Here is a 9,098-nt window from a genome sequence, read left to right as displayed (position 1 = left end):
TAGGGAAACCTCAGGATGCTAATCTGAGACCCTCCCACTTGTCTTTAGCATCACAGAGCATTGCATTACCATTGCACCATCACTAGGTTGGCTCCTTTTCACATTTTTTAAAAGAGGTTTTTGCCTTAGGGTGCATACATTCACTGGAGAGAGAGAGACAGAGACAGTGAGAAAGAAAGTGAGAAATCACCTCCCAGGGGGGATGGTCACACCACAATCCCCTCCCCTCCATTTTCCTCCTGGGAGCTTGGGCACACATGCACATATGCCCAGAGTGTGGCCAAGGCACCAGGCCGGGGACTCAAACCATGGTCAGATATGTGGGAATCCAGCAACATAACTGCTATGTTATATACTCACTCCCCTTTTCACATTTTTGGTGCCACTTTGAAGATAGGGAACAAATCATAGACTAAAAGAGCATTAGCATCAAAGGATCCCATAGAAACACCCTAAGACATCCTTAAGTATTGACATTTTAATCTTCTACAATTTTCCTACTATTATAAGACCTTTCTTAAGCCATGGGGTCAGTATCTTCTTTCCTAGAACTTTGGTACCAGTTTCTGTGCTTTCTTGAGTGAGGCATGAGTATTAATAGACATAAAGTTCTGGAAGCCTGACCTGTGAATGGGTTCCTGTAATATCCAAAGACCTGATAAGATCATTGGCTCCATTCTGGATTTAAAATCCAACCTTAGAGATTCTAGAAAGCAGAAAACACACACACACATAAGAAATCCTCTAAAAGAAGCCCTTACTTGACTGAACTGCTTGTCACTCTGCAAAAACTCTTCTGTGATCACATGCCCTACACAGGAGACATCCTAGAGAAAATGAAGTCTACTTAGCCCGACCATCTTACTAGATGTAGTAGTTTCCTAATGTGGTTAGAACAAATCACCACAAATTTAGTGACTTAAAACCACACAAATTGGGGCCAGCAGATGGCATAGTGATTAAATGCCTGGACTCCCACATGGCCAACAACAGTTCCAATCTTGGATCCCTTTGAAATTCACACCAAGCGTGCCTGTATGCATGCCCAAAATCCTAAGAGAAAGGAGGAGGAGGGATTGTGGCATGACCACCTCCGCTGGAAGGTGATTTCTCACTTTCTTTCTTTGACAAGTGCACATGCCCTAAGGCAAAAGAAATAAATAATTAAAGTTTCTGGTTATGTTTTTTTGCTGTTTCTTGCTAAGTCATGTTTCCAACTCTAATTTGACTTACACTCTTCTTCGAAGAATACTTTTGGCTCTTGGTCCTGGCCAATTCTCTCCCAGCATGATCTTTGTAATTGAGTCTCAATGGTATGGACATTCAACTTGTGAGAATTTCTCTATTTTCTCCCCTCTCTCTTTTTATACTTCCTAATATTTTTACACCATGTTATATTTTAGTGCCAACAGCAAATCTTATTGTGCATTAGTATTTCTTTGAAAACTGTAATTATTAAACTGTAAAGAAATAAATAATTTCTTTATAGTTCAGAAGGTCAGGAACTCAAAATCAATTTCACTTGGGCAAAACCCAGGTGTTCCCAGAGTTTGTTTCTTCTGGAGGGCTGAAGGGGAGAATCTTTATATTTTCCAGTTTTTAGAATCTATATACATTTCCTGACTCATGACCTATTTCTCCTATCACTCTAATCTCTTGTCTCTGTTGTGGCATCTTCTATTTCCTCCTTTAATATTCTTATTTTTAAAAAATTTTTAATTTTTTAATTTGCTTTATGTCACATGTGCTCACCAGAGAGAGAAAGTTGAGAAAGCAAACTGCCAGGTCTGGGACTCAAGCCATGGTCAGTCATGTGGGAGTCCAGTGCCTTAACAATCAAGTCACCTGCTGGTCCCCCTCCTTTGATCTTCTGACCTCCCTCTTACAAGGGACCATTGTGATTACACTGGACTCCTGGATATTCCCATTTTAAAGGCCTTAACTTAGTCATATCTTCAATATCTGTTTTACCATATAGGTAATACACATGGGTTCTAAGGATTAGAACATAGATATATTTGTGAGACCATCATTCAACCTACCATAGTCAGCCTGAAGTCAGTTCTACTGAGGGAGAAATTCTGATTCTCTCACAGATGTGGATTGGAAACAAGAAATGGAAACAGAAATGTGGATAACCTACGTTTATTCTATCAGACTTTTCTTCACGGTTCAATATGGGAGTTTTTGTTACAGCATGATGTTTGTAATTGAGTCTCAGTGTTACGGACATTCAATTTGTGAGATTTTCTCTATTTTCTCCTCTCTCTCTTTTTATACTTCCTAGCATTTTCACACCATGTTATATTTTAGTGCCAACAGCAAATCTTATTGTGCATTAGTATTTCTTTGAAAACTCTAATGAACCCATCTAATAAGATGACATCTGATTTTGGTCTCCATCATAATTCCTATGAAATAAATTGCGAGCTCTCAGTTCATTTTATATATATATATACACACACACAGTTGATTACTAATATATATATATATACACACACACACACAGTTAATTACTAGTTCTTTTTTCAACATTTCAGAACTTCTCTTTGGGAAAAGAGAAGCAAATCATTCTCTATTTAAGATATCCATATGGTCATTACTATTTTGCTGATATGACCGTTGATATACAGATAGCACTGAACAATGTAGCATTTTGTGCTTTTTATGTTTATTAGTCTCTCTCTAACTAGATTATTTGTTCTTAACCACAATAAAACCGTTTATTTATTGTATATGTCATCAATGATAAGTAGTATTGGATTGGTCACATAATTAGCAATCAAATTATTTTTGTTTGATTGACTAGTCTTTTCTTAGATGTCACATATGGCTACATGATTTCATTCTTTTCCACATGTTTGAATACATTTCAATTTAAACAAATGTATAGATGGAAATCTGGGTTATAAAACATAAAAATTAGAATATGACAATTTAGTTTCAAATAAGCACAAGATTTTTATAAATGAGACATACTCACCATAAGAGGTAAATATATATATTTGAACATATATGTGGCTATACAATAGTACATTAGTTGTAAAAGTAGGATGTGGTAAGACTAATTCATTGCTATTCCTTTCATCTTCAGCTCTCTAATAATTTGTAAAATGACTTATTTAATTTTCTTTCTTTATCATTATTATTGGTCTTTAGATTAGCAGAGAGAGATAGAGTGAGAGAGAAAGAAAAAGTGAGAAAGCAAGCCCCTGGGTCCAGGACCCATTCCATGGTCAGCCATGTGAGAGTCCAACACCTTAACCACCATGCTACCTACCAGCCCCTCTAATGGTTTTCATAAAATATCTGTATGCTGCTTTATAATTCCATTATTCTATCTTTAGCACTTCACCTTTGGTTCTATCTTATATATCACTATAATTTTAATATTTACCTTTTTAAACACTCATTTTATTTTATTTTAATTTTGACTTTTTCTCATGTAAAATACATACATTAAATAACACTATCATATATATATCCCAAAATATTTTTGTAAAACAAAACCCCATCCTAAATTACACACAAATACAGAAATAAAACAATGCTAGCATCTCAGAAACCAATCCCCCCATCCCTTCTCTCCACACTAAACCCCACCACATCCCCCCTTTAGCTTCTAATACCATCAATTACTTTTGCTTGCTTTGGAACTACTTTTATTTAAAATGTGCTATTTATTAGTGGCCAATTGTAAAAAGCTTAGATTCTGGCCTCTCACCTTTTCCTCCCCTTTACCTTCTCCAAAAAGAAAAAAAAAGAGAGATTCTTGGGGGTTCTGGGGATATAATTTCTTTTTTCTTTTCAAAAGAGGAGTTTCGTAATGCAGTTCATTGTCTCAGTAATGTGCTCATCATTAAATCCATCTTTCTTCTAATGAACCTCCTGTTTCTTTTCTCTCCAGTCGACTTTCAAAAGCCTTGGAAGTTTCTATCATCTCTTGACCCACATGTTCTTTCCAGGGACTACTGTCTTCTTCAGTCCCTTGCCATCCTCAGGAGTGTTCTGGTTAGAGTCCACTTCTTTGTGCATCTCAGAGGGAGAGGCATTTTATATTTTTCAAGGTGAAATCCTTCACTTTCCTTTGTGAATTTGCAGTGCAACTGTACCTTTCTTGTCTTAAAAGAAAAAAAAAAATCCCATATGTATTCATTATAAAGTACGGCTTAAGTTTCTAAATATTCCTGGAGGCACTTAGAATTTAATAATTCTCATTTTACTTTGCTGGTTTGTTTATTCTTAACATTTTTAATGTGATAATAATGCCTTATTCTGTTTCGGGCTATATACTCTTAAATTTTTACCATGCCAAATTCAAATGGTCACTGGTACCTTCATTTCTGCCATTCTTACCCTCATGCACTTCCCTTCACTGGCTAGGACTTTATTCTCTGTTTTAAACATCAGTGTTCCTCTCTCTGACTAAAGAAGCATTTGGATGATGGATATACCATGTGTTTGTTTCCCAGAAGATGCCTAGAATAACTCTCCCCATAGAAATATTTGGAGCACGTAAAAGAATTTGGAGAATTGAAAACGCTAAGTGCATCTCACATTCTTGATTTATTTTAACTCTAGGGACACAGAATATTGTAGAGGATAAAGTTTTTGGCTAGAAGACAGGAAACATGTGTTCTTATCTTGGGCAGGAAGTTAACCAGCTATAGGATCTTAAGCAGGTCATCTTTGGGCATTTTCTTTATCTACAGGATTCTGTCTACAGGAGTTCTCAGGGGATATAGAGAGAGGAAATACCTAGTCCCTCTGGGGACACAGAAGAATCTGTAAGGGTGCATATTTTCATGATCCACGTTGTAAGAAGTGAAATTACTCAACATTATCTTGGGTTGTAGAGATGCATAGAAGCATCATTTAAAAAGCATTCTGAGAGAATGTGGGTTTAAAATGTTGAAAATCCTAAGCAAGAATTATCTTCATGGTCTTTGATTTCCGATATTATGAAGATTTTTTTCATTTCTTGGCTTTTTTGTTGCATCAGTCATTCTCTTTTCCTGTGCCCTGTCCTCCATGGCATTTGCTATAAATTATACAATCCCCACCCAGGATTTCTGGGCGTTCTTCCCCTCCAGCGTTCCTAATAAAAAGACATAATTACTTCTATTTAGTTTAGAAACATAATAAAAATCCAAAAGACCACGTTCTCTAAGCAGGAAGCTCTCCCAGCCTGACCTCTTTCCATGGCCCCCAAGTTCAGATCTGTCAGAACTGGGATAGGAGAAAGAACACTAAGGTGAACTTCAGATCTGAGGCTTTCTGGTCCTAGGTTTTCCATAAATGTTGGCAGATTTCAGGACACCATATCCCAAAATATTTGACTCCAAAATATTTGAAGCTGAGGAAAGTTGAGGAAACTGCAGAAGAAAGTCACTCTTGAGCTTCACCCCACCATTCGCCACTGAAACAGGTCATAAAGCCTAGAAACGATTATCTCACTTTCCACTAAGACATACAAGACTCTCATCTGAGAGCTGTCCTCTCTATGCTTGGGAAATGAACTCCCTTGTCTCTGATGACACAGGGTCACAAAGAAGAACGTGAACAAACAGCCTTGCTCAGTTCCCCCCAGTTTCTTATCATTAGGTCATACTCCTTTTGTCCAATTATACTTCCCCATGACTATCTGCTTTTCATCAAACATAGCATAAAAATATAGAAGTTTCTTTATTTGGTCTTTATTTCCTTAGGCAGGCTCCCATTTCACATAAAACTTACATTATATAACTTTATCTACTTTTTTTCTTATTAAACTACCTTTTGTTATATAGGCCTCAGCCACAAGCCTAGCTTTGGGTAAGGAAAAGATATTTTTCCTTCCGTGTACTATATAGATAATAGGCAGTCCACGAAACTCAATCCCTGAACAAAAAGTTAGCAGTTTTCTTCCTACACTCCTTGAGTTGGCCCAGAACCAGCTCTAGGGCAGGCTTCTCTATTATAAGACCAGGAGACTGAGGGCACTCTGTTGACTACATGAAACTTCCACCTAGAGCTGCGTTTTTCACAATGAGGAGGTCTGAGCCAAGGTGAGATGTGGGAGCCCTCAGAAAACTCTTCAAGAAGAGCCATATCAGAATAGGGACACTCTTTTGTTTTTTGTTTTTTCCTTTTTCTTTTTTTGGAGAGGTTTTTGCTATAGGGAGCATGCGCTTGCCAGAAAGACAGAAAGAGACAAAGAGACAGAAAGCAAGAAATCATTCCCCCGGGGGGGATGGCCATGCCACAATCCCTTCTCCTCCATACTCCTCTCGAGATCTTGGGCACGCACACACACCCGGCGTGAGTTTAAGCCACCGGATCTGGGACTTGAACCACGGTCGACTACATGGGAGTCCAACAACATAGCCATTACGCCAACTGCTGGTTTCTCAGAATAGGAACACTTTTGAGACAGGGTTTGTGAATAAGGGGAGACAGCTATTCTCTCTCCTACCTTCTCATAGCAGATACACTAGGACATTGAGAGGGAGACTGAGATGACAGAATTCCTGAACAGTGGTTTGGTGATGGTGGCACCTAGGGAACAAGGTAGGAGATCTTGTTACTAACAGCATAGGGATAATCAGGGGTGGGGGGCAAAGCAAGAGTGGGTAAAGGACTCCTGCAAAAAAGTTTGATAATGAACAGGGACTGTGTTTGTTTGAGTACTGTTTTAGAGTAAATAAAATGAGATCATGTCAGTTTATCTATTTGTAGCACTTGGCCTCATGAAACTTGATCCAAGAATGAAAATTCAGAATGGATCTCAGCAGGCAATCTTCCAATGACCTTTTTCTCTCCTAGGATGATGTATTGGGAAGAAACAATACATATCTCTCAGACCTGATGAAAAGAAACTATGGTAATGTAGTAGAGAGGTAAGATAAAGGTCAGCTCCAAGGGGTGAGAAGGCCTTTTCCTGTGCCTAAAATTGTTTGCATTGTCATGGAACAAGGACATTTATCATTATTATTACTATGAATAAGTAACTTGCATGAACAGCGAAGAACTTGAGTGAAATGAGTCAAAAAAAAAGAAAGATAGAAAAAGAAAAGTTAAACTTTCTCTCTCTCTCTCTCTCACACACACACACACACACACACACATACACACACAGATGAGGAAAGACACCTGAGAAATGGACACTGTTTACTTAACCATGGTCTGGAGTCACTCGTGGGTGGACTCCTTCCACAAAATGGCAGGATAAGCAGCAAGGCTCTTCCTAGTTCTTGGGAGCATTTTGGTCAAAGGCATGGAAGGGCTGAGCCTTTACGCAGACTCCCACAGGAAGTGGTGGGCTGAGAGGACAGCTACAGGCCTTCCTGTGCGGCGTAAATTGGCCCAGTGTACGCAAAACATTCTTATCTGATGAAGAACTGGAAGTGTGACCGTGAGCTAAAATGTTGGAAATAATATTGGGTCTCTGCTTCACTGTTTCTTCATTTTTCTTTTTCGGTTGTCCCTTCATCTTTGGCACTCACACTGGGCTCTGGGTTCTTTTCTAGCTTCACATATGGTTTTGATTAGGAAGGACAAATAGGACAGACTGGAACTGATCAAAGTTTTTTCCTCTTCTTTTGGATGAATGCACGTGATTGTTAATTTTCCTGTATGTTTGTATCAAATACGTGTATGCATATATATTCAACCAAAATGTGCCCCTTTTTTGTCTCATCCCCTTACAAAAGGTATCTAGGGGAAATATATTAACATGAAATAAACAAACTACATTTGGCTAAAAACTATTGATTTTCTAAGAAGAATAATTAAACTGGCAATGAGACTTTTATTTGATTTCCAGTCCTGGCTTAAAATCTAACTATCTATGCGGCTTTAGAAAGCATTCTAGTGTTAACTTTCTCATCTCTAAAGATGAAGTTGGCAGATAATCTTTCAGATACTTACCAGAAGGTTTTATGATTATCTTTGCAAGGTACATTCGTAGTATAAACTGGGGCAAAAGATAACAAAATATAAACTGTACCTTCTTATTTACAGTAACAAAGGTTTAAAAACAAAACAAATAAAAATAAGTCTTGTATTTATTTCCATAATGAAATTTAAAAAATGACCAAAAGTATAGTGTATTCCAATTTATTAGTGCCCTTTTCGTAATAGCATAGATGGATTTGCAAGTGTATATTTGCAAATATCCAGTACCAAACCATGTACACCACCTAGCACTTCACACGCACAAAATTGTGCATTTCTGGAGACACATTGCTCCAGCAGCAGGGTAGCATAACCTAGTGACAAGAGACAGAATTTATAAAAGCAAGGCTCAAGTGTCAGTCCCACTACTTATAGCACTATGATTTAGAACTAGCCACCTGGGACCAGCAGTTAGCATAATGGCTATGTGGCTGAACTCCCATGTAGTCCCAGGCCCAGTGGCTTAAGCTCACACCGGGTACATGTACATGCATGCCCAAGATCCCAAGAGGAGAATGGAGGAGAAGGGATTGCAGTGTGGCCATCCTCCCAGGGGGGTGATTTCTGGCTTTCTGTCTCTCTGTCTCTCTGTCTTTCTGATGAGCACACATGCCCTATAGCAAAAACCTCTCAAAATAAATAAATAAATAAAAAGAACTAGCCACCTAATTCTTCTAAGTCTCAACTTCTTCAATTGCAAAATGGGATGAATGTCGGCACTTTAAATCAGGGGTTGGGAGGAGAGAATCAAGTGACATGTGTGTATGAAAATGATTTGTGTATGTAGAATATGTACATACAAATAACTAGTCTGTTTGTAGCTGTCCTAAGGACATGTGTTGTCTGTTTTCTATAGTTAGTGTTCATTGACACCTTTACATACTATTAACGTGATAAACTACTTATCATACCCAAATTATAGCTGACTCCTTTGACTTTAAACTGTAGGTAATGTAGCTGGTCAGTGAAATGAATGAACAAGATAAGTGAACACACTCACATATATTTTTTAATTTATTTAATATTATTTATTATTGTTATTATTATGTTCAATGTGCTATAGGGCAAGTGCACTCACCAGAGAGAGACGGGGGGAGCAGGGGGAGCAGGAGGAATGAGAAATCAAGCAACCAGGACCAGGATTCAAACTGCTGTCAGTCGTG

This window comes from Tupaia chinensis, unplaced genomic scaffold (assembly GCF_000334495.1).
Source record: "Tupaia chinensis unplaced genomic scaffold, TupChi_1.0 Scaffold000402_1, whole genome shotgun sequence".
NCBI classification, from domain to species: Eukaryota; Metazoa; Chordata; class Mammalia; order Scandentia; family Tupaiidae; genus Tupaia; species Tupaia belangeri.
This window is presented reverse-complemented; position numbering follows the sequence as displayed.